Source organism: Erythrolamprus reginae, chromosome Z (genome assembly GCF_031021105.1).
Source record: "Erythrolamprus reginae isolate rEryReg1 chromosome Z, rEryReg1.hap1, whole genome shotgun sequence".
Classification (NCBI taxonomy): Eukaryota; Metazoa; Chordata; class Lepidosauria; order Squamata; family Dipsadidae; genus Erythrolamprus; species Erythrolamprus reginae.
This window is the reverse complement of record NC_091963.1, coordinates 68,569,245-68,596,799: the sequence shown is the minus strand read 5'-3', so window position 1 is coordinate 68,596,799 and position 27,555 is coordinate 68,569,245.

The window sequence follows — 27,555 nt, the reverse complement described above, 5'->3', positions numbered from 1 at the left end:
ATTGTAACAAAAGAATTGTGACAATCTCTTCTGTGATCCCAATTCGTTATCTGCAACGTGAGCTGACCATACCTCCTGGTCCACATTCTATAATTTGGCTAACAATTTCCATATAAAATTTGCTAGAATCTCAGACTTATTTCATGTGGCATGTTTGAGGGAATTGTGTGAATTAAAATAGTACTTAGAATGGTACTAGGCAAACTTTAATTAAATAAGATGTTGCAATATATAGAAATGAATGACTTAGAATATGCCACAGTATTTACATGCATGTATATGCATATGTGTCATTGCTGGTATTTTTCTCATGGACTGCCAGATAATTTTAGAAGGTCGGATAATAAAAAGGAGTCACATAGTAAGTCTAAGAACTTGATACTGCAAAACTATTGAAAATGGACAATTAAGCTTAACTTGGTAATCAGTGAAATTGCAGTCATTATATAATAAACAATACACTAATATTTCTAATGGAAGTGGGCTGGTGCAGACATAATCCAGATGCAAAAGCCAATTTAATTATTTCAGGACAATTCGGTTTAGGAGCACTCTGATTTTCTTATACAGTAGTATGAATCCAATTCTCAAGGCAATTGTTTCTAATTTTTCTGCATTTAAACCAAGTTGGGGAATACCTGTATATAGTCTTCCAAATATTGATGGACTAAACTCACATCTTTTCTGGGTTGCAAGCTGAAATCTAACAATAACTGAGGTTTACAGTTACCTAGTTCTCAGCAAAAATGAGTTTGTCCACAGGAATAGTAACAAAAAAACTTACACTTCAGACCAACCTAAAAAGGGATGGGCGAGATGTAAAATATTGGATGTATGGAGGTTTGCAGAATCCCGGGGAAATAGGAACACTACAATATATAATAATATCCAAATCTACTAGTAAACCTGTCAGTCAAATTTTTCCGTATCCCTAAACACTGTCCAAAATTGTAAACCAAGAGTTTTCAATTATTCCCAAACTATACCACAAGCAATATTTTACCGCATCTAAATCTAAAATAGCAGCTTTACAGTTTCTGATTGCAAGTCTAACCCCTTGGAGATAATCAGAGTCCTGTGATTCCTGTGCTACAGCAAACAAGAATCAATATTTTAGCACCCTAAAGTGGGCACAGTTGAGGATAGAACTTGAAAAGATGAAAAAGGGATGAATAGTTAAAAACTTCAAAGTGGGGAAGTTCATATGGGAATCACAGAATTGTTGACTTCATTCAGAGTCCATGCTGTCTTTCACACTTCAAATATACCAACCCCCACTTAAAGAAAGAAAACCTCACAGGAGGATAAACCAACTCTTTATTCTGCTAGAATGAATCTCTGGAGATCTAAAATAAATATATCTAGGTCAGAGATGGGCAACTATCATTGCAAGATGATTAGGAAACTGGAGGCTAAAGCATATGATGAACAGTTACACAAACTGAGTATTGCTAGTCTAGTAAAGAGAAGGCCAGGGGACACATGATAGCACTGTTCCAATATTTGAGGGGCTGCCACAGAATGGTGGAAGTCAATCTATTTTCCAAAGCTACTGAAGGCCAGACAAGGAATAATGGGTGGAAACTGGACTAGGAGAGATTCAACCTGGAAATAAGGATAAATTTTCTGGGTTACGCAGGCAGCACAGACAGCTGTAGAAGCTCTTATGGGAGCTCCGATATGAGAATCTGTAAAAAGTGGAATACATCCCCCAAAACACCATAAATATTCTTTAAAGGTAAGCAGAGCTGTATAGTAATTACAGTTCAAAGGGAATCTAAGATTTACGGCTGCAAGGGAAGACAGACTCATTTTCTTTTTCATAAAAGTGCGTACAATAAATCTTAACAAAGGAAAATATGGCGGAGGGAGGAGATCTGAACCTCAGGGGGGAAACTCAAAGTGAAATTAGATAAACTGCTTCAAATTGTTGGATGCTTTGAAGAAAGATTTAAACGAGTGGAACGGGTACTGGGATTCCTTGCCCAGGAGAGACAGCTGGGAAAATTCTAAAACTAGAGCAACAAGTTAAAAGCCAAGCCGATGAATACAACCAGTACAACCATAGGCTTACCAATTTGGAGGATCGTCAAAGGAGAAGAAATTTACATTTGCATGGTTTTAGACCAGATTTTGCTCCAAGCTTGAAATTAGCTGAAGTACTTTTTGATTGGATGAAAGTGAGCGGCGTTCAAATTGTTTCTGATGACATAGAACGCATTCATTGAGGTGTTCCATGTAGAAATCTGGAGAGGCAAAGAGACATTGTTATGGCCTTGGCCATTGAGAAGAAAGCTGATATGATCTACAAGTATTTGAAAAGTTGTGCTGGCCTGAATCAAGATGGAAACGAGATAGGAGTCCTCAGAGATCTCTCCCAGGAAACCTTGAAAGAGAGAGCTGCTTTATGCCCAATCTCAAGCCATTTATATCAAAGTGGGGTAAAGTTTACTTGGGCTTTCCCTGCTGCTATTCTGGTGTTCCAGGAAAATAAGATGTTTAAGGCATGATCATTGGAGGAAGGGAAGGTATTATTTAACCAACTGGGTATCGAGTTCAGAGAAAGCAGAGCAGTTGGAGAGCCACAAGCTGCAGAAGGAGGAGAAGATTATTCCAGCAGTCATGGTACCCCAGATGAGGAGGAAAGGCAAAGGGAGGAGCAGTTGAAGGAGTTGTTGGAGAAGCGGGAGGCCATTAGAAGGGAGCAGAATTGAAAACCAAGAGCCCAGCACGAGAGGAGAGCGAAGAAATGAAGAGTTGAAACTGACTCTGTCTCCTCTTTTTGGAGATGTTTCCAGAAATAATTGTCAATTTTTATTCTCTTTGGGGAAAAGATGGGGGGAAAGTAAAAGAAGGTGTTTTTTCAATGGTTAAATAAAGGAGGATGGAAGGGGAGTATTTTTTTCCAAAATATATTAAAAAGTGGTTGCAAAGGGAGCTCAGTGACATAGGAACATAACCAGCAGAGGTGCCTGATGATTGGACAAGGGAAATTCTTGTCCTCCCGCTCCTTTGTGGGGTGAGCACAGGGGGAGGCACTTTGGGGGGGGATTTGGGTGAGGAAGGGGAAAATAAGTAAACCAAGAGCAAAACAAGAGGGGAAAACGGTTATTTTCTTATATTATGAGTGAGTGCCTTATAATGGTTTTAAATGTTATTTAAATAAATTATGTAAGGAATTAAACATGGGGGACAATTTTTTCGGAACTATGACAGAGCAAAGAAAATAAAGGGAATGAAGCATATATAAGAGTGAATGGACAAAGAACGCAGAGAATCAAAATTCAAAGCGGCACCAAGCAGGGATGTCCACTATCTCCAATGCTATTTGTAATAGCAATAGAGACATTAGCCAATAAGATAACACTTGGGTAGGACATAAAATAGGGGATTTAGAGACGAAATTAAATCTATTTGCAGATGATGCAATTATACTGACCCAGACCCAGATGGAGATGATTAAAGGTATAAGAAAAATTTTGCAAAAGTTTTTACAGGAATTTGGTTTATCAGTCAATATAGAAAAATCAGAGATTATGTGTTTAAATACAGGTTCGAGAGAGCAGATAGAAATTAGGAAGGAATCAGGATTGAAGTTAGGACTAAAGAAAATTAAATACTTGGGAATTTGGTTATTGAGAAATCCAGTGAAAATTGAGGAGGTTAATTATAGACAAATATGGAGAAAAATGTGAAAACAGATGAGGAGCTGCAAAGAGAAAAAGTTAAGGAGAATGACTAAAATAAGAGCATTAAAAATGATGATAGTTCCTGAGACTTCTGGATGGCAGCTGAGCCAGGCTGGCAGGCTGGGGACAAAGCTCCATCCCCAGACCTCCATTTTGCTCTGGCGGTCACGCCCGCAGCGATCCGATCGGACCTGGAGGGTACAATCTAGAAAAGGGGGCTTCTGTACACCTGGGGGACACCCGCCAATGCCCCAAAGGTTTAGGATTGCCCCACAGCACCAGGGATAAAGATCCAGGCTCCAAATGCTTGGTGCCCGGCCATAGTGGCACCTCCATCAAAAGAGAAAGAAAAAAAAAGACAAAGAAGTCCCACTGATGAAGACTGTCAAAGAAGAAAAAAAGGTAAAGAGACTATTATCTACACAACTAATTAAAAACAGAACAATCCACACAATTAATTAAGGTGAAGGGAAAAAAAGTTAAACTAACTTGCCGCTTTGTATAGAAGAAAGGGAAAAAAACAGAACTGCTTTTGCTTTTAAAATTATCGTGACTATATTAGAGCACTCTAAAAACTTTTTCTCTTGATTTTATTCCTGGAAAGTTCAACCAATTCTAGTGGATCTGAGGGGATAAAGATTGGATAGAACTTTATTTGGAAATTGAAATTTAAGATTAACACTGTATTTCTACTTTCTTCTTAGTGGATCTTAGTGTGTGTTAATGTATCAGCAGTAGCTACAGTAACAACGGGAAAATAGTTACACAAGATGGAGACTTAGTATTCTAAGAAGACAAAGGACTAAGGGACTAAAGGTAGACAAAGGACTAAACACATTTTAACATAACTGGATCTATATCTGGACTTATCCCCACTCTTGTAAAAGATGCCATGGAGCGTGAACAAAAGTGACAGAATGCCATCCTTTTTGGCCTTGAGAAAAATGGAGAATCTGATTTAACAAATATACGCAACATCATCTGCCATCTACATCCACAAACCTTTGACCCTGATGACATCCTAGAGGTTACTAGAAATGGCCCTGCACTTAAATACAGCAATGGATCAAAGGCCCCTCATTTCTGTAGGATAGTCTGCAAAAATGAAACTGCCAAACAACTGTTCATCAAAACCATGAACTCCATCGCCAGAAATAATGACAACTACAACAAACTCAGATCCAGACCAGATCTAACTCTATTTCAACGCATCCACTCTCGTGAACTACAGGCCGAACTCAAGAGACGTCTTGAGCTTGCTGAAACTAACCTATACGTAGACTACCGCAATGAATGCATCAAAACCAACACCTATAACCCTCCCTTCAAAAATCCCATCCCTCCTCAACCATCCCACACTTCCCAACACATAACCCCTCATCAACAAATTGTCATCCCTAGTACTTCCAACCAAGAATAGGAAAGCGCTCCCCTTACTTCCTCAGTTCAATCCAACCTCAATCCATTCCAATTTAAATTCAACTCAACTCAGCCCAACTTCAACCCAGAACCCAAACTCAATCTCAAATGTAAACTAATCAATGCAAGAAGTATAATTAACAAGTTGCCTGAATTCCTCCTCCTTCTACACCAACTTATTTGATTTGATCTTTGTCTGTGAAACATGGCTAAATACTTCCTATCCTGACTCCATCATCACATCAAGTAACTACCTTGTCCTTCGGTCTGACCGTGAATCCCACAGAGGAGGCGGTGTAGCCATATTCTATTAAAAAACCACTCAATCTAAAAAACAACCAAGTTGCACATGATCTTATCCTCCCAGAAACCATTATATGTGATCTTTCCCTCAATACCACACTTCGCTTCCTACTATGCTACAGAGCTCCTGACTCCAACATCACTCATGCAACCAAATTAACCTCACTGCTAACATGGGCAACCTCCTGCGCTTACCCCATTATCTTCCTTGGTTTCCTCAACCTACCTCACATTAACTGGACATTAAATGAATGCAGCATGGAACCAATCCACACTACCTTATACAATGCCGTCACCAGCCTGGGACTTGACCAATTAGTATTAAACAATACTAGACTTAACAGCTGTCTTGACCTCATATTCTGTAATAGCAAAAGTGCAATCTATGGTCTGCATGTAAAAGAACCTTTTTCCAATAGTGATCATAGTATGATTAACTTCAATCTCAATCTACACCAGGATAATGTTCACCTGTATAATGTGTCACCTAAGTACAATTTTAGGAAAGCCAACTATGAACTCATAGATGCCAATCTCTCAATTCTTGAATGGCAAACTATATTTTCTAACTGCAACACTATTGATGATTTCTACAACACATTCTTACTACAAGTTAAAAGACTTATCAGACTACATGTACCACTAACATCAACCAGAAGAAAAACAAAAAATAACTTACCTGTCTCAATAAGGAAACTGCAAACCAAAAAAAGATCTCTCTGGCGTAAAAATAAAAAAGGTCAAGTAACCAACTTCAAAAGAAGCTACAAAATCATTTGCCAAGAAATAAAAGCAGAATGTCTCAACTACCACAGCAAACAAGAGGAAAATCTCCTTCGCACCAAATCTAACCGAGCCTTCTACAACTTTGTCAACAACAAACTCAAAGACTCTAGACCTATTCCACCTCTTGTTGGACTCAACAACAAAGAATACCATGACGATCCATCCAAAGCTAACCTCTTCAATTCTTTATTTGGCTCTGTCTTCATTAACAGTAATGGTTCATCCCTCATCTTCACAAATCGCACCTCAAACTCTCTCAACGACCTAACCCAAGTAGACTTCACTATAGACCATGTTGAAAAAGCAATCCAAGACCTTAAACCTTCTCTATCAGTCGGACAAGATGGTCTTTGCACATACTTCCTAAAAAAAACTTTCTTCAGCTTTAGCCGAACCACTAAGCATCATCTTTCAAAATTCCTTCAGGACCAGCACACTCCCCAAGCTATGGTCAAAAGCATTAGTTATTCCCATCTTCAAAATAGCGCCGGTGGTCTTTACTCACCGGCGCCTTTTGCTGGAGGCTCGGGAAGACACGAGTCACATGGCGTAGCCGCCATCTTGTTTTTGGCCAAAATCTCACGAGATTTCACGAGATTTTGGCCAATGATCAGGCCAGGGTGGCCTGATTGATGACGTGTCCGGGCGGGGCCTGCCAGCCCTATAAAAGGGCGGGCAGGCCCGGGCTCAGCCTTTTCTCCCGGACCAGTCGTCAAGAACAGACACTCGGCTGAGTGTCTGCTCACTTGCGGCGGCCATTTTGGGTGGCCTCATGGACGGCCGCCATTTCGCGAGCCTCATCGGAGGCTTTTAAGTGGCTTGTGGGTCGGGCGGGAAGCCTGTTGAGTCCCCTCGGGACCGAGGAGGGCCTTTTCAGTGAGTGCTGATTTACGGCTCCAGTTGCTGCGAGGCGTGGGTGCTGATCCCACTGCTGCCAATTCATTTGGGTCACAGGGGGGGTAGATTGGGCGGTGCCCTGTAGGCCTCGGTTCTTGGGCCTTTGGAGCTGCGGGTGCTGGGGGTTTTCTCCTCGGCCGAGGAGTGCATTATTGCCCAGCTGTTTCCTTGTAATAGGTTCTTATAGCTGCCTCCTTTGGGGACGGGATTAGGAGGCCTACATTGGTTCAGCCTTGTCGGCTCTTGGCCATCGGGCTTCAATTAATATCAATATATTTCAGATTTATATTAAATTACCTGTCTTCATGGCCCCTAAAAGGCAGAAGGCCCTTGCCCCGCCGGCAGAGCCCGTGGCCAGGCCCAGGAGGGCGGTTAGGCCCTCGGCTCGAGCTAGCATGGGGGAACCCCAGGGGGGAGTCCCGAGGGGGGGCGGGAGGTCTGGCCCCCCAGTAGTGGATAATGACTTGTCCTCTCTTTCTTGGGCCAGGGTCATCGAACGGCTTGACAACCTTGAACGGTGGCGGTCTGCGTCCGGCCCAGGAGGGGCCTCCACATCAGCTCCTGCAGCCCTTGGTAGAGCTTCAGAGGAGGCAGCGGCCCAGTCCGGGCAGTTGGCCCAGTCCGGGCAGATGGCAGCGTTGCCGGGCCCCAGGGGACTGGGGCTCCCATGGATGGCGTCTACCCCGTTTGGGGCAGGTGAGGTCGCACCACACTTGACTCCCGATTCGCTCCTCCCTTTGCCCGGTCAGGCCTTTGTCCCACCGGGTTTTGGGAGCGGGGTCAATTTTTTAGGGTCCCCTGCAGGCACCTGTAGTCAGGTTTGGTCCCTGCCAGCTTCGCCTACTTTTGTTCCGCCCCCTATGATGGCTTTTTCGTCTGGGCCAGGGGTGCCAGGGGTTGGATCCCGCCAGCTCCGGCTGCAATAGCTCAGACCCCTGTGACGGCTTTTCCATTGGGGCCCGGGGTGCCAGGGGCTGGGGTCGCCACGGTTTGGGACCCTTTTGCCAGCCTCAGGGCAGGGGCCATCCCATGTGGGCTGCCAGCTGCGCCCCTAGGGTTTCACTTACACCCATCAGTTAAGGAAACCATCTGGAAGGGGGAGTACATAGACCTCTTTTCCATCCTGAATAGGGAGGTCCCAAAAAAGAATAAGGAGGGGGAGGTGCAGGGGGAGAAGCCCAAAAAGGCAAAGGTCAGTAAGTGCTTCAGCTCTTGGCTGTACGCTTATCTGACTTACGCCACCATAGTGCTCCAGAGGCAGCCGGCTAGGGCTGCCTCAATGCTTAAGTACATCGATCTGATAGCTCATGCTCATTTCGAGTACAAGGGCTCAATTTGGAGGCACTATGATAAGGCATTTAGGATGCGGGTGGCATTCGATCCCACTCTCCCCTGGGACACGGTAGTTCCCGACTTGTGGTTCCAAGCAACCTACATGTCTGGGAATGAGGGCTGTGATAGAACAGATAGTGGGCACTTTATGGAGGAGGAGTCCCCAGCTTCCACCCCAGCTAAGGCCGCCATGGGGGGTGCGGCAAAGGGTGCCTCTCCCCCATGTCATGAATTCGCTGCAAAAGGGGCTTGTTTTTGCCCCTTTTGCAAATTCAGGCATGCTTGTGGGAACTGTGGGGGTACCCATGCCGCTTCCATTTGTCCCAGGCCTAAAAAGGGGAAGGAAAAGAAGGGAGGGGGTTAGGCGAAGCAACCCCCGCCTGCTGGGGGAAAAGGGGCCCAGCCCAATTAATCTTCCAGTGCTTAAGGGTTGGTTAAAAAACTACCACCCTCGCTCGGATGCTCTCCTGCAAGGCTTCTCTGAGGGATTTAGGATTTAGGATCCCTTATATAGGGGTTAGGAAAGCCTTCACGTCCGACAACCTTAGGTTGGTTGTGGGACATGAAGACATTGTTAGGGCAAAGATACGGAAGGAGGTGGCAGAGGGCAGGGTTCTGGGGCCTTTTCCAGAGCCACCCTCCCCAACTCTAAGAGTGTCCCCTTTAGGAGTGGTCCCCAAAAAGGCGAGTGGTGAATTTAGGTTGATTCACCATTTGTCTTTTCCAAAAGGGGAGTCAGTGAATGATTTCATTCCTGACGAACTTTGTTCAGTCCGGTACGCATCCTTTGAAGCGGCTGTGGCCATGGTTAGGAAGTGTGGGGTTGGAGCCCTTATGGGTAAATGCGACATTAAGTCGGCATTCCGGCTCCTCCCCATACACCCAGACGACTTCGAGCTCTTGGGCTTCCACTTCGAAGGCGGCTTTTATGTTGACAGGGCATTGCCAATGGGATGCTCTGTCTTGTGCTCTCTTTTTGAGAGCTTTAGCACCTTCTTGGAGTGGGCGCTCAGGAGGCCCAGTGGTCTGGGTTCGGTCGTTCACTACCTTGACGATTTCTTGATGGCAGGGCCTGCGCGTTCAGAGCAATGTTCTGCTCTGATGCGGGACTTCGAAGCCCTTTGTGCTCAGTTGGGGGTGCCTTTAGCCCCTGAGAAGACTGAGGGCCCTGCTACCAGGAATACCTTTCTTGGTATTGAATTGGACTCAGAGGAGCAATCTTCCAGATTGCCCCTAGACAAATTAGTCAAGATTTGGGGTAAACTCGATGTGGTGTTAGGCTGCCGGAAGGTCACCCTTCGGCAGCTGCAAGAATTAGCGGGGATTCTTAATTTTGCCTGCCGGGTCATTGTTCCCGGCCGGGCTTTTTCACGGAGGCTGTACAGTGCGATGAAGGGGCTACGTTTGCCCCATCATCGTACCTGCTTGTGCGTGGGGTCAGGGATGACCTACGTGTATGGCAGGCGTTTTTGGACCAGTTCAATGGGTTGTCCTTTTGGAGGCATGAGCTTCTTTTGGAAGCTGAGTTGCAGTTGTGTTCAGATGTTGCGGGGACCTGTGGTTTCAGGGTTGTATTAGGTGACCAGTGGTGCTGGTCTGCTTGGCCTCCAGAATGGAGGGCCTTTCCCCTGGTTAAGGACTTGACCTTTTTAGAGCTCTTCCCCTTAGTAGTGGCCTTAGAGCTCTGGGGGAAGCAGTTTAGGGACAAAACCGTGCACTTTTGGTGCGACAACCTGGCTGTTCTCCATGTTGTGAATGCCCTGTCCTCCAAGAGCGACAGGGTCATGCAGCTCGTCCGCCATTTTGTGCACCGGTCTTTGTCCCTAAACACATTGTTTTTGGCCCGACATGTCCCCGGGTTAGACAACGGGATTGCTGACGCCTTGTCCAGTGGTCAGTTGTCCAGGTTTCGGACCCTGGCTCCGTGGGCCCGTGCATCACCAGAGGCATTTCCCGACCACCTTTGGAGCCTGGGCGGGCTCCCGAGCAGTGGAGAGCAGAGGCCTGCAGGGCCATGGCCCTCTCAGTGGCACCAGGCACCCTGAGGGCTTATTAGCATGCAGGTAAGAAGTTTGGGGATTTCAGGCAGAATAGGGGTTACCCCCATAGTTGGCCTGCCCCAGTGGATCACCTGGTGGAATTTTGTGTCCAGCTTAGGCAGCGTGGCCTTTCAGTTAGGACAATTAGGTCCAAGCTAGCCGGTCTCGCCTTTCTGTCCAAGGCGGGTGGGTTTCTGGACTTTTCTGGTGACTTTCGCATTCGGAAGATGCTGGAAGGCTGGGTGAGGGAGCGACAGGGGACCCCTTTAGATAGTCGCCAGGCTCTGACGGTGCAGCAGCTGTCGCTTATTAATCAAGCTTTGGACAGTCTGTGTGCCTCTCTGTATGAGGCCAGTCTTTTTAGGGCAGCAACTCGTGTCATGCTTGGGACCCTGCGGGTCAGCGGGGCTATGGCCTCTTCGCAGGCTGACAGGTCGTTCCATGCCTTCCATTTGCGCTGATTTAGTTAGCTGGGTTCTAGTGTCCAGGGTTCTGGCCAGGCTAGGCATTGATCCCACCGGCTTTGGAACACATTAGTTCTGCAGCGGCGCTGCCACTAGTGCGGCACCTAGGGGTTTCCCGATACGGAGGATTCGGGAAATCAGCCACTGGCGGTCAGCGGCCTGTTTGGGGTACGAACAGCCGGCTGAGGGTCCGGGGTAAGGTCTTAGGCTAGGTTCACCTCTTTTGGCCCCTTCTAGTCAGCCCCGCCAGTACGAGACCGTCGGGTTGCTTTGAGGTCACAGTGTGATATTGGGCCGGCCACTCAGCAACAGGAACCGCCATGGACCCAACTGTCGTGGCTGATGGGTCAGCGTCATCTGGCAGGGGAGAAGAGGCATGCGGTGGGAAGGGTTTTTCTACCGCTATTGCTGGGAGGGCGGCATCCCATTGCTGCGCCCAGGTTGTGCTGGGAGGGCGGCATCTCATTGCTGCACCCAGATAGTACCGGGAAGGCGGCATCCCATTGCTGCGCCCGGGTGGTGGGTCTTGCACCTCGGTGGCAATGACCTATGTGTGCTTGGAGGTCTGCCCTTGATCTGCCAGGCTCGCGAGGACCTGCGGTGGCTTCGCACTGTGTGGCCCACCACGCAAGTGGTGTGGTATGAGATCCTCCCGAGGATCACTTGGTGGGACACCATTTCCCTTAGGGCCATTCACCAGGTTAGACGGAGAGTTAATAAGGCCCCAGGGTGAAGGTAGTCATGGAGTTAGGTGGGGTTGTAGTGGCCCATCCCCACATCACCATAGATCAGCCATGGCCTTACCGGGCTGACGGTGTTCACCTGTCAGAACAAGGGAACACCATCTTCTTACAGGACCTGCAGCGGTCACTGCGCGAGCTGGTGCAGTTAGAGGGGGGAGTCGGGGGGCCAAGATAGAGATCTGACCCCCGCTCCGTGGCAGGTTAGGGGCGGAAAACTGGGTGGTGGTTTAGCAACTGCGTGTTCTCCGTTGGGCATCTTTGGGGATGATTGACAGGTTCTCTCCAAAGGCTTGTGGTATTGGCGACCTGAGCAATTGGGGGAACCTGTCTTTGGGTCCCACCCATTTAATTCCCCTTCTAGGGGTTAGCCGGCGGGACCTCCCTCATGCAAGTGCATGGCAAGGTCTCATGTGAGGGAGTGGTCCCTCACCTGGATTAGCATGGAGCTACATCCATAAGTTGCCCCGGAAGTTTATTATACGTCATTTTCCGCCCCGGAAGCAATTGTTTGACCCTGCAGGTCCTTGTTAGGGTCATAGTTAAGTTTGCTAATTATGCTAATTTATTTAAATAAATTATGCAAATTTATTTTAATAAAATGACCCAGTTTTAAATCCAGCTCTTGTGTCCGGGTCGTTACTCCGCCTCTCCTGCAAAAGGAGACCCTTCTCTCGTTGACAACTACAGACCAATTTCTCTATGCTGCATCTCATGTAAAGTCATGGAATCAATTATAAATCAATCAATCACCCTTTAATTAGAATCTAATAACCTACTCTCTAACAAACAATTTGGATTCAGAAAGAAATTATCCTGCAACCTACAACTACTTCACTGCAAAAACATTTGGACTACCCACCTAGATCAAGGAAAATCCATTGATGCAATTTATATTGACTTTTGCAAAGCCTTTGATTCAATGGTCCATGACAAACTACTCCTAAAACTCAAATCCTATGGCATCTCAGGATTCCTCCAAAGCTGGATTACTGCATTCCTGTCAAACAGGCAACAAGTTGTCAAAATTGGAAGTGCCATTTCCACCCCTGTCCCGATTTAAATTGGGGTTCCCCAAGGCAGCATACTAGGACCTACTCTATTCATTCTCTACATCAACGACCTCTGCGATCATATCACAAGCAACTGTGTTCTTTTCGCCGACGATGTAAAACTTTTCAACACCATGGACAACACATCTACTCTCCAAAAAGACCTCGACTTTGTCTCACATTGGTCTAACACATGGCAACTTCAAATATCAACCAGCAAATGTTCTACCCTCCACATCGGCAAAAAGAATCCGAACCTCATATATAAACTGAATAAACAAAATCTCACAGCCAACCCCCACTCAATAAAAGACGTTGGAATACTAATATCAAATGATCTAAGTGCCAAAGCCCACTGCAACAATATTGCCAAAAAGGCTTCTAGAGTTGTTAACCTGATCCTACGCAGCTTCTGCTCTGGCAATCTCACACTACTCACCCATCCTTGAATACAGTTCATCTGTCTGGAACCCATACCACATCTCGGACATCAACACCCTTAAAAATGTCCAAAGATACTTCACCAGAAGAGCCCTTCACTCCTCCACTCAAAACAGAATACCCTACGAAAGCAGACTACCAATCCTAGGTCTAGAAAGCTTAGAACTACATCGCCTAAAACACGATCTAAGTATTGCCCACAAGATCATATGCTGCAATGTTCTACTTGTCAATGACTACTTCAGCTTCAATCGCAACAACACAAGAGCATGCAACAGATTCAAACTTAATATTAACCACTCCAAACTTGACTGTAAAAAATATGACTTCAGTAACTGAGTTGTCGAAGCGTGGAACTCATTACCGGACTCCATAGTGTCATCCCCAACCCCCCAATACTTTACCCTTGGATTATCCACGGGTTGACCTATCCAGATTCCTAAGAGGTCAGTAAGGGGCGAGTACAAATGCAATAGAGTACCTTCCATCCCCTGTCCTATTGCTCTCCTATATCTCCTATACCTTTCTTCTATTCCTATATCTCTTCTTCTATTCTTTCATTGATATGTTTTATTCCTATATCTTCTCTTCTATTCTTTCTTAGATATATTTTACTATGAGTATATCTTCTATAACCTTCATTATGTATTTTACCATGTGTATACCCACTAAAACCCTCATTGTGTATTGGACAAAATCAATGAATGAATGAATGAATGAATGAATGAATGAATGAATGAATAAATAAATAAATAAATAAATAAATAGATGGAAGTGTCTTTGGGAGGCAGCACACACAGCCACTCCATCTTATTGGGATTGTGTTTGAGCCTGTTAGCACCCATCCAGACTCTAACAGCCTCCAGACACCGGCACATCACTTCCACTTCTTCACTGAGTGGACACGGGGTGGAGATGTATAGCTGAGTGTTATCAGCATACTGATGGTAACTCACCCCGTGTCCTCGGATGATTCACCCAGTGGTTTCATGTAGATATTAAACAGCAGGGGGAGGGACTTCTGACCCCCTGCTAACACTGACTGTGACTGACCAGAGAGGTAGGAGGAGAACCACCGTAAAATGGTGCCTCCCACTCCCAACCCCTCCAATACCATGGTTGATGGTATTGGAAGCCGCTGAAAGGTCAAGGTGCACCAGGATAGAGGATAAACCCCTATCCCAGACCCACCAGAGATCATCCATCAGTGTGACTAAAGCAGTTTCTGTGCTGTAGCTGGACCTGAATCCTGACTGTCGAGGGCCTAGATAATTAAATCCTATCTTGTCTAATTGGAGAAAAAAGTAACTATCTTATTCAGTCCACTTATTGGATGTACACTGAAATTAAATTAGCTTTAGAAGCTAAACTTAGTAATATAGTACTATTAAAACTATATAAGTTAGTACAACTTTTACAGTTAAAGCTGTTGGAATTCCAAGAATCCATTTTTTTTCAGTAAAGGGAAATGTGCCCTCCTCTCAATTGGTACATAGACAATTATGCTTTTTAAAAAAGACCCAAGGAGACTGTCTCCCTTGTTTTCCTTTCCATCTCTAAAAAACAATTCTACTATATCCACACTAAGGATAAAATGCATTTCCCTCTTTGCTCAAACCCCTGTAGTAATCATATTAATAGAAGGCCTTTAAAATCAGACAAAGTTCAAAGTAAACTATTTTTCATTGATCGCAAGAAGTATAGAGCTCAACCAGTCTATTTACGTTGTAAGCAAATTAAAAGCCTTAAGCTTATATAACAAGGCTGCATAATTTCAAGCAGAAAAATCAATTTCTTGCTATCCTCCAAGTCCTCGGAGAGGGGCGGCATACAAATCTAATTAAATAAATATAGATATTTCCCTTCCTTTTATTCTGATAAAGGAACACTTTCAATCTATTTTGACAAAGAAGTTAATTAATAATAGAGTTTGGACCTGCTTTCTAAATCATATTTTGACTATAACTATATCTAGTTTAGACTACAGTGAAAAAAAACAGCATTTTTAATAACAGAATTCTATTCTTTCAGACTGCACTTCTACACCCAGGAAGATGCTATCTTTTATGGACATGATTATCTCAGCATTTTAAAATGAAGAACTGGATCAGAATTTTTTCCACTTTGGAACATATCAATATCCCTGAAGGTATTTTGGCAGGTAGGATTCTATAGTGATATGCAAAATGCTAAAAACAGTGATCATTTTAAATTCACAACAATCTATTTTAAGGTCATAATCATTATTTTATTTTTCAAAATGATCCTATTTTTGACAGTTTGGAAATTTTCTGAATTTGGAGCACTGCACAGATCCTTACTTTCTTCTTCATTCCTCACCCTTCTTTGATTCTCTTGTTCCTTCTTAAGAGCTGAAAAGATGGCATTTTTCTATTCCCATTACTGGTCTATCTGAAATATGTCCCACTCCCAAGTTTTCCAGCTTTAATTCAAAACAACTATTTTACTTAATTAAAAAATAGTTTATTGATTTATTAAAAAAGAAGGAAAGGGGAAAAGGGAAAAGTATACAGAAAAAAGACACATAAAACACATATCAAAATAACATGAGAAGCTATACATATTAAGATAGGATAGTAAACTATGCATGATAAAGTAGTATAAGGTTGAGATTATACAAATATAGCAACATAACTTCAAATCAAGTACATATACGAGTTCAAAAATAGGTTAGCTTAATTGATTGTATTAGAGGATGAAGAGGGTGATGAGAGATATATGAGAAAGTGAAGTTTAGTTAGGGGAGAAAGAGGAGAGGGGAGAAGGCAAGATAACAGGTGATTTTGACTTGATGACTTTTAAGTTGTGACGTATGGTGGGTGTATATTGAAGAGTCCAGAGACAGGAGGCTAACAAGACGGTTCCTTTATTTCAGCTCTTTTAGACAAGTGACATTCAGCTGGAACGCGTCTGAGTTTAACAGAGAACAGACGCTCCTTTTATACTTTTGCGGTTCCCACCAAAAGAGAACTGTCAGCGCCTGAGTCAATCAGGCGCGACTTCTATTTTTACACAGTTTACATAGAGACAGCGTTTTTTACATAGGAGCAACTATTTACATAGGATTCAACACCCCTCCCTCCTTAGTCAGAGACAAGTCAGTCAGCCAGCCATGTGACAAAGTCCTCCAATCGGCTTGGCCTACGCAGAGTCCTTTCCGACCTGCGCAGATCATTCGAGTCCTCGCTTTCAACGGTGGAGGTCGGTTCGCTAGTACCTCCACAGTGCGGCTGGGGCCGAGGCTGAGCTCCGGCCCGCTGTGTTGAGTCGGCAGGCACAACACCGACCTCCGAGGACGAAGATGGCTCGACATTGCTGGAGGACCTTTCCCGTCTTGGTAAGTCCATTTGTATGTCCATTAAGACGGGTTGCGCGTTGAAGTCTAGTAAGGGGGAAGTGTCTGTATTAGCGGATTGTACAGGGGAGGCTTCAAGGCGCCTTCGTAAATGATCGATGTGCCTTCTCCACATTCGGCCATCGTCCAATTTTACAACATAAGTTTTAGGGGCTGTTTGCTGTACAATTGTTCTCTTCATCCAATTTAACCCCCCATCAAAAATTTTTGCAAAAATACTTTGACCCAAGTACAATTGTCTTTCAGGATTTACATACATAGAATTATGAGTACAATACCTTGGGTGTAATCTATCCAGTGGGGATCTAAGTTTCCTTCCCATTAGAATTTCAGCAGGACTTTTGTGTGTGGGGGAGTTAGGGGTGATATGTTGTGTTAACAAAAATTGGTCCAGATGCTGTTGTACATCCCCAGGGCCTGACCTGCGCAATGCCTCTTTTGCCACCCGAACGTACCGTTCTGCCAACCCGTTAGCCCATGGCGAGTAAGGTGAGATGAGAGCATGTCGGACCCCCAAGTTATCCAAGAACAACTCAAATTGTCTGGCTGTCAATTGGGGCCCATTGTCTGACACTAAGATGTCAGGACAGCCATGGGTGGCAAACAAATGGCGCAGAACTTTAATGGTAGCACTAGTGGTTATATTATTCATTGCAATAATTTCAACCCACCTTGAAAACGCATCTACCACTATCAAGAAATATTGAGACCCCACTGGCCCAGCAAAATCAATATGGACCCTGGACCAAGGCCCTGCAGGTTGCTCCCACTCAACTGGAGCTGTTTTGTGGGGATTTGGCCGTGACTCTTGGCATGGGTCACACTTGGCTACCCACCTTTCAATGTCTGCATCCAGACCAGGCCACCATAAGTGCCCCCTAGCTAAACCCTTCATCCTTACAATACCAGGATGGCCCATATGTAACATAGTGAGTACTTTAGTCCTTAGACTTTCAGGAATGATTACTCTGTCACCCCACAACAGACAACCCTTTACATACGACAGTTCCAGTCTTTTGTTTTTAAACTCAATTAAGTTTGCTTCTAAAGAGTCGTTATGTCACCCCTTGAGTACACAATTTACCACCTTTTATAAAATCTGATCTTGCTGAGTGTGGTCAGCAACCTCTTTTGCTGTTGTTAGTGGGTTGTCCTCAAGCTCTAGAATTAAAACATCAGCAGATGGGGCTGGGTCCTCAACTATTTCTGCCATAGGGCACCTACTTAAACCATCTGCGTGGTTGATGGCTTTCCCTCCTTTATGTATAAGCTCATACTGGTAACCTGAAAGAAACAATGCCCATCTGATTAGTCTAGGCGACATAAAAGGAGGTGTTGGTTTGTTAGGGGCTAGCAGGCCTAGCAAGGGTTTGTGGTCAGTGACTAGCTCAAATTTCCTGCCAAAAAGGTAGTTATGAAACTTTTTTACCCCAGCCACTATAGCTAGAGCCTCTTTATCTAGCTGGCTGTAATTTCTCTCGGTACTAGTCATTGTCTTGGAAAAGAAAGCAATTGGGGCTTCTGTGTTGTTTGGCAAGACATGTGCCAAGACCCCCCCGAACCCATACGGGGACGCATCGCACGTAAGCCTGACGGGTAGCAAGGTGCTATACTGAACTACCACACTTTTGGAAGTTAACAACTGCTTTATTTGCGAAAAGGCTTCATGCTCAGTTCTCCCCCATGTCCAAGGAGTTCCCTTCTGAAGCAGCCGGTGTAGAGGCTCTGCTGCTGTTGCCTTCTGCTTTAAAAAAACAGAGTAAAAATTTAGAAGGCCTAAAAATGCCTGCAATTCTGTCTTATTCTGTGGCTCTGGGGCTTCTCTTATGGCTTTTAATTTTTCAGTAGTAGGGTGGATGCCTTCGCCATCAATCCTATACCCTAAGAATTCCACACTGCTAGTTCCCCAAACGCACTTGTCTGGTTTGATTCTTAGACCTTTAGCTTGTAGTCTATGTAATACCTCCCTTATTCTCTGGTTAAGTTGGGATTGGTTTTCTTGTGAAATTAATATGTCATCAAAATAGGGAATAGTGCCCTTAATTCCTGACAACAAGCGTTCCATTATGCTTTGAAAAATCCTAGGGGCTATGCTTACCCCAAATTGCAATCTGGTACATTTAAACGCACCCCTATGGGTGACAATAGTCTGCGCGAGTGCGGTTGGCTCATCAACAGGGAGTTGTTGATAAGCTTGCGCCAAATCGATCTTGGTGAACACTTTCCCTTCCCCCAGGGAGTGAAGAAGTTGTTGCACCACTGGAATAGGGTAAGGGTGATGTTGTAGGGCCTTATTAAGCGTTGACTTATAGTCAGCGCAAACCCTCAAAGAGCCATCCGGCTTTAAAGGTGTGACTATGGGTGTTTCCCAAGGCCTTTGATCCACGGGGACTAAAGTGCCCTGGCCTATAAGCTTGTCAAGCTGGAGATCAAGCTTTGGAAGAAGCGGTAGGGGAACCCTACGGGGTTTGAGCCTGACAGGGGGGACCTTAGGGTCGATAGAGAAAGAGATAGGTGGCCCTTTGTAAGACCCCAAAGTGGAGCTAAAGACCTCAGGGAATTCCTGCAAGAAATTAGGAATGTCATTTGATGTGACATTACAAATACCAGAGATTTCAATACCCAGGGGATCCATCCATGCCAATCCCAGAAGAGAGTGTCTAGCCCCTGCAACAACAATCAAAGGAAGGGTACATTTGACATTTTTGAACACAATTGGTACATTTACCTTTCCCAGTACTGATATTATTCCCCCCTGAAAATCCTTAATCACTAATGCAGTATGCATAAGAGCAGATTTTGAGAGACTAGGCATGTACAATTTTAGCTTTTCCCATGGCATAATGGTATACTTAGACCCCATGTCCAGTTCCATGTTGCACAGCTTGTTGTTCAGGAGCAGCGAAATTATGATTTTGCTCCTGTTTTTTGTTACCGTGCTATTTACGGAAAAATGTTTTTTACCTCTTGCGTAGTCGCGGTTGAAGGTTGAGTAGTTTCTGCGGCCGGAAAACCGAGGAATGCGGTTTTTGCGCGGTTGGGCTGTTTGGGTCTGGAACCGAGGAGGCCGCGGGGTGGAAAAAGAGTCTTCTGGCATGGGGGCTCTGCAGGCTTCGGCGATATGGCCCCGGCGGTTGCAGCGGCGGCAGATGGCATCCCGGAAAGGGCAGCGTTGGCGCGGATGGTTCCCTCGGCAGCCGGAGCAGGGGGCGATGGGGCGAGGGTATCTGGGTTGTCTCGACTGGTCCTGTTGCAGCAGGAAACAGCTGTCCTCAGAGAAGGCAGGTGGGCTGAGGTCATCTGGGGCCTCGGCGCGGGAAGCTTTGGAGTCGATCTGGGCGACGACTTCCTGCTTGTCATTTTTCTTCAACTCCTTGGCAGCAGCGTCGGCGACTTCTTCGGTTTGTGCCAGCTTGATTACTGCTTGGAGAGAAGGCTCGTCTTCTATGAGGAGCTTGTTGCGGACCGTAGCATTTTTCATGCCGAAAATGAGGGCATCGGTGAGGCGAGCTTCTGGGTTGTCAAATTTACATTTTGACAGCACCGTACGAAGACGCGTAGCGTACTGGTTTATGGACTCGGATTCGAGTTGGCCCATTCTGGAAAACTGATGCCGGAACACGACGGCTGGCTTTGTGGGCTTGAAGTGGGCAGCGAGCTTGGTTTTCAGGACGTCCCAAGCGACGGAGTTGGCCGGTAGTGGATCGGTTAGGGTCTGGGCGAGATCGAATATCTCTGAGCCGCAGTAGTTCAGGAAGATTGCCCGCTTCCGTTCGGTGTCGGCGTCCCTCATCCCGGCAGCTTCGAGGAAGATCTCGAACTTGGCCATGTAGGCATCCCAGGAGGACTTCTCCGGATCGAAGAACTCAGGAGCCCGGCCGACAGGCAGGTTGTTCATGGTGAGAGCATGGTTCTTCCGTCCGACGTCGCCAGTGAAGAGTCCAGAGACAGGAGGCTAACAAGACGGTTCCTTTATTTCAGCTCTTTTAGACAAGTGACATTCAGCTGGAACGCGTCTGAGTTTAACAGAAAACAGACGCTCCTTTTATACTTTTGCGGCTCCCGCCAAAAGAGAACTGTCAGCGCCTGAGCCAATCAGGCGCGACTTCTATTTTTACACAATTTACATAGAGACAGCATTTTTTACATAGGAGCAACTATTTACATAGGATTCAACATATATGATAAAAAGAAAAGAGTAGGGTTGTAAGTGGCTATTGTAGCCAGGGAGAGCCTCCATCTGCGTAGACTCGTTGCTCCTGAGATCGCGGGTTGTGAGTCGCTCCTTGTGAAGTTGGACTTAGGGGTTCAGGTGGGCTTGTTACTCATGTACCTGCCTCCCAGCTGCATGTCAACAGCCCTGCCTGTGCTGCTCGAAGAGGTGGCCGGGCTGGCGGTGGAGGTCCCCGGACTCATTGTCCTGGGGGACTTCAATCTGCCATCGCTCGGCGGTTCCTCAGGATTAGCACAGGAGTTCATGGCCACCATGACAGCCATGGACCTGACTCAAGTAGTTCAGGGTCCGACTCACGAGGGTGGACACACACCCGATATGGTATTCCTCTCGGAGCAACTGAATAGTGGTCTGAGACTAAGGGGCTTAGAAGCATTGCCTTTGTCATGGTCAGACCATTTTCTACTGCGGCTTAACTTCCTGGCTCCAATCCTCCCCCGCAGGGAGGCGGAACCGATTAGGAGGTTCCGCCCCAGACGCCTGATGGACCCTGAGGGCTTTCAGAAGGCGCTTGGGGTTTTACCAGACTCGCTCGTCCACAGCTCGGCAGAGTCTCTTGCTGAGGCCTGGAACAAGGCTGCAGCGGAGGCTCTTGACCGAATTACGCCACTGCGACCTCTCTGTGGCACTAGACCCTGTAGAGCTCCATGGTTCAACGAGGAGCTCCGGGAGTTGAAACGCCAGAAGAGACGTCTAGAGAAGCGATGGAGGAAGAGTAAGTCCGAATCCGACCGAACACTTGTAAGAGCTTTTATTAAGACTTACAAAGTGGCGCTCAAGGCGGCAAGATGCGCGTACCATGCCGCCTTGATTGCATCAGCGGAATCCCGCCCGGCTGCCCTGTTTAGGGTGACCCGCTCCCTTCTAAATCAGGGGGGAGTTGGGGAACCCTTGCAGGGCAGTGCTGAAGAATTTAACTCGTTTTTCGCTGATAAAGTCGCTCGGATCCGAGCGGAACTCGACTCCAATTGCATAGCAGTATCGGCTGACAATGAGTCAGTTGAGGTGACTGGGGCTAAACGTCTTTGTCCATCTGTCTGGGAGGAGTTTGACTTGGTGACACCTGATTAAGTGGACAAGGCCATTGGAGCTGTGAGTTCTGCCACCTGCTTACTGGATCCGTGTCCCTCTTGGTTGGTTTCGGCCAGTCGAGAGGTGACACGGAGCTGGGTCCAGGAGATTGTCACCGCCTCCTTGGGGAGGGGGTCCTTCCCGGCTCCTTATAAGGAGGCACTTGTGCGCCCCCTCCTCAAGAAGCCCTCCCTGGACCCAGCCGTGCTTAATAACTACCGTCCAGTCTCCAACCTTCCCTTTATGGGGAAGGTTGTTGAGAAGGTGGTGGTGCTCCAACTCCAGCGGTCCTTGGAAGAAGCCGATTATCTAGGGCCTCAACAGTCGGGTTTCAGGCCCGGGTACAGCACGGAAACTGCTTTGGTCGCGTTGATGGATGATCTCTGGCGGGCCCGGGACAGGGGCTTGTCCTCTGTCCTGGTGCTTCTTGACCTCTCAGCAGCTTTCGATACCATCGACCATGGTATCCTTCTGCGCCGACTGGAGGGGTTGGGAGTGGGAGGCACTGTTCTCCAGTGGTTCTCCTCCTACCTCTCCGGTCGGTCGCAGTCGGTGTTAGTGGGGGGTCAGAGGTCGACTCCGAGGTCTCTCCCTTGTGGGGTGCCTCAGGGGTCGGTCCTCTCCCCCCTGCTATTTAATATCTACATGAAACTGCTGGGTGAGATCATCCAAGGGCATGGGGTGAGGTATCATCAATATGCGGATGATACCCAGTTGTACATCTCCACCCCATGTCCAGTCAGCGAAGCAGTGGAAGTGATGTGCCAGTGCCTGGAGGCTGTTGGGGACTGGATGGGTGTCAACAAACTCAAACTCAATCCAGACAAGACGGAGTGGCTGTGGGTGTTGCCTCTCAAGGACAATTCCATCTGTCCATCCATTACCCTGGGGGGGGAACTACTGACCCCCTCAGAGAGGGTGCGCAACTTGGGCGTCCTCCTCGACCCACAGCTGACATTGGAACATCATCTTTCGGCTGTGGCGAGGAGGGCGTTTGCCCAGGTTCGCCTGGTGCACCAGTTGCGGCCCTATTTGGACAGGGAGTCATTACTCACAGTCATTCATGCCCTTATCACCTCGAGGTTCGATTACTGCAATGCTCTCTACATGGGGCTACCTTTGAAAAGTGTTCGGAAACTTCAGATCGTGCAGAACGCAGCCGCGAGAGCCATCGTGGGGCTTCCCAGATTCGCCCACGTTTCTACAACACTCCGTGGCCTGCATTGGCTGCCGATCAGTTTCCGGTCACAATTCAAAGTGTTGGTCATGACCTTTAAAGCCCTACATGGCATTGGACCAGAATACCTCCGGAACCGCCTACTACCGCACGAATCCCAGCGGCCAATAAGGTCCCACAGAGTCGGCCTTCTCCGGGTCCCGTCGACTAAACAATGTCGTCTGGCGGGCCCCAGGGGAAGAGCCTTCTCTGTGGCGGCCCCGGCCCTCTGGAATCAACTTCCCCCCGGAGATTAGAACTGCTCCCACCCTCCTTGTCTTCCGTAAACTACTTAAGACCCATCTATACCGCCAGGCATGGGGGATTTGAGACACCTTTCCCCCAGGCTTATTATAATTTATGTTTGGTATGTATGTGTTGTTTGGTTTTTTAAATTGATAGGGTTTTTAGTTTTTTCTTAATATTAGATTTGTGCCTGTACAATATTGTTTTATCACTTGTTGTGAGCCGCCCCGAGTCTTCGGAGAGGAGCAGCATACAAATCTAATAAATTATTATTATTATTATTATTATTATTATTATTATTACAGGTAGATATAGTTTATTAGTAATAATGAATCAATATCAATAGGATTGAGTTCAGACAGTCTATGAAATTAATGTCTATTTAGTAATTTAAAGTGTATGTGAACAGTATTAATTTTTTTAATTACAACGTGGTCTATTGTGAAATAGAAATGTGTGTTTGAATAATTTCTTTTGTCTTATTGGTAGTTGCTTCATATTTTTTTGTTGGATAACCATCGGTACAACTTCTCCCAAGCCCTGTAGAACTCTGAATCATTTTTGTTTTGTAATTCAATCATCAATTCAGATAGTTCAACACAGTCCATAATTTTTGTGATAATATTTATAGTAGTAGGGATATTTTCCTGTTTCCAATGTTGAGCATACGTAATTTTAGCAGCTGTCAAGATTTGAATAATAAGGTATCTATCTTCTTTTGTAACTTTTTGCCTGAAGATGCCTAGCAAGAATAGTTCAGGTTTAGGTAAGATTGTTATCGATATGGCTTGGTCTATAATTTTCTGACCAATTTTTTTTAGCATATATACAGGTCCACCATAAATGATAGTAGGTTCCTTGTAGGTTTTTGCATTTCCAGCAGGTAGAGGTTGTACTAGGGTACATTTTTGAGAGTCTAGCAGCTAGCTGGTGGAAGGTGCCACCTATAGATCATTTTAAATAAGTTTTCTTTGTACGATGTCGCGAGCGTCATTTTATAATTAATTGTGTATATTTTTTCCCATTCTGAGAGGTTTATTGTATACCCAAAATTTTGTACCCATGCAATCATACAGACCTTAACTTGTTCCTCTATAGTATCTTGTCTTAGTAAGTAGCTATATATTTTAGAGATCATTTTTAGGTTAGGTCCAAATAAGATTGCGTCAAGAGGGTTTGTGTTTTGAAAGCCAATGGTGTTCTTGTGTTGTTTGTATTTGGAATTTATCTGCGTATAGGTAAACCAGTCTAGGGTTATTCCATTCTCATCTAGTTGTTGTTTTGAAAGTTTTTCAAGGAAGAGAAAACGGTTGGGTAGGTAAATGATTCGTTGGGGGATATCCATTTCAGGATTGCAAGATAGTGATTTTTAAAAAAATCTGGTACCATGTGGATATTAAAGCGTTTCTTATATAATGGTGTTTAAAGTAACTTGGGATTTTACTCAATTCCATCGTTAAGAATGAGTGCCACCCAGACTGCAAATCAAAGCCCTCTAGGGTCAGTAGTCTTGTGTTTTGGAGGGTTATCTAGTCTTTAATCTTTACTAAGATGGTGGCTTGGTAGTACAGGTAAAAGTTAGGGAGGCCAAAGCCTCCTCTAGATAGATAGTCCTGCAGGTTTTTCAATTTTATTTTTGCCTTTTTTTTTTGACCAGATGAATTTTCGAATTATCTTATGCAAATGTTCAAAAAATGTTTTGTTTAGTTTAATAGGGGCTACTTGAAATAGGTATAGATATCTAGGAAGAATGTTTGATTTGATTACGGCAATCTTTCCCATCAAAGATAGTTTTAACTTTGTTCATCTCACTAAGCCTTTTTGTACATCTTGTGTAAGTTTATCAAAATTGTCTTTTTTTAGGGTACTACAATTTGAAGAAATCCAGATACCTAAATATTTAAAATTTTTGACAATTTTTAGGCTAAGAATTTGTTCTAATAGAGTATTTTGTTCTTTTGTCATATTTTTGGTTATAATTTTGGTTTTGTCTATGTTGATTTTAAGACCAGTTATTTCTCCAAATTTATGGAGTTCCTCTAGTAAAATGTGTGCTGATTCTAATGGGTCTTGGATTATAAATACAATATCATCAGCAAAAGCTTGTAATTTAAAATGTTCCCTTTTTACTTTAATTCCTTGAATTAGTGAGTTGTTTCTTATATTCTTTAATAAAGTTTCTAATGCAAGTATAAAAATTAGAGGTGCTAGGAGCAACCCTGGCAGACACCTCTAATTTTTGTTATTTTTTCGGTGATGTAATTATTGAAAAGTATTTTAGCAGTCTGGTGTGAGTAGATTGATTTGATTAGGTTAACAAAATTATCTTAAAATTTCATATGTTCTATCTGTGCTGTAAAATATTCCCAATATAGGGAGTCAAAAGCCTTTCTTAGATCTATAAATATAAGAGCCATTGGTTTATCAGAATTTTTATCATAGTACTCAAGAGTATTAAGTATGGTCCTTGTGTTAGAGCTAATATTTCTTGCTGGTAAAAACCCATTTTTGTCTCAATAAATAATATTATTTAAAATATTTTTGAGACATTCTGCAATTATTGTAGAAAATATTTTATAGACGGTATTTAATAATGAGATAGGTCTGTAATTTTCAAGATGTTTTTTGTCCTTATTTTCTTTCAGAATGATGGTTATGTAGGCTTCAGACCAAATTTTGGGAAGTTTACCTTGTGTGAGGGCTTCATTGTAGATCTCTAGCATAATTGGTTCTAATAAATCCTGATGATATTTATAAAATTCTGTGGGAATACCATCAGGTCCTGGAGTTTTATTATTGTGCTGTTTGTAATAGCAAATTTAAGTTCCGTTGAGGTAATATTCTTGTTTAATTTAATGCTTTCTTTATCCGTTAATCTAAAAGTTTCATTTTCGAGTAGGTAATCCCTGATTGCACTGTTATCTATTGTGTCTGTTTCGTATAATTCCTGGTAGAATTGCCTTATTATCTGTTTTTTTTTCCTTCGGTGTTTGATTTTAGTGTGCCTAAGTTATCGTAAAGAGCTTCTATGTTTTTTTCAGCTTTTTGTTGTGCCAATTTAAAGGCTAGCCAACGTCCCGGCTTGTTTGCTGATTCAAAATTTAGCTGTTTTATTGTTTTTATTTTATCAGTAAGTTGTTGTTGGGTTAGTAAGTTTATTTCATGTCTCATAGATTTAGTTTCAATTAAGGTCATTGTGGCATCTGGATTTTGTTGGAGGGTCCTTTCTGCAATCTGAAGTTTTGTGTTAAGGTTATTAAGTTTCTTTTTTTGTTTTCTGGAGTTTGCCAGATAGGAAATGTATATTCCATGGATGTAGGCTTTTGCTGTATCCCAGACAATCTGTAAGGATGTAGCTCCATTGCGGTTGGTCTGGAAAAAATTGGTAATTCATATTCTATATGATTTTTAAATTGTTTTTCATTTATGGTGGACTGGTTCATAGTCCATCTTTGTCATGTTGTGGTATTCAGATTTTTAAGAGTTAGAAGTATAGGGTTGTGGTCAGCCCAGGAACCAGGTAAGATCTGTGTGGATGGGGGGGGGGGAAAGTGTATTGTATCTTATCTGGATGATGTGCTCTCTATATGTCTTTTAATGAAAATTCATACACTAAGTCATCAAACATAGTTGGGAGTATTTTTCTTAAGTGGTGTTGCAAAACAACTATATTACAATTTGCGCTATCATAGATCCTTCAGAGCATATGATTTCCAGCACTTCATTACATTCTGGTAACAGATCAAATTCTGATTGGCTGCATGCTTGCATGCCCTCTTCCCTTCAGCTATTTTTTTCTGGGATGCTTGGTTCCTATGCTCCCTGCTATTTGGCAGTTCATGTTGTTTTACCAATCTTGTGGTTGGTCCAACAACAGTTCATTAAGTTAATGAACTGTGTTCAACCATAGACAGTCAGGCTCCATCCAACCTGTACATCTCCCAATGTATATTCTTCAATTTTTATCCAGGCTGCCTTTCTACTCTTCCTTCCTTCCTTTCTTCTTCTTTCATTTTTAAAAACCTATTTATGTTGCAATGCAGGCATTTTGCCACTTTGCTTCTATGAATTCTCAGTTCTTCTTCTTATTTATTTATTTATTTATTTATTTATTTGATTTCTATGCTGCCCCTCTCTGAGGATTCGGGTGGCTCACAACATATAAAAGTCCTGGAAGCCAAATTTAGGTTGCTAGGTAGAAGATTAAAGTCCAGGACACCCAAGATTGCATTTTCAGAAATGCTACCTGT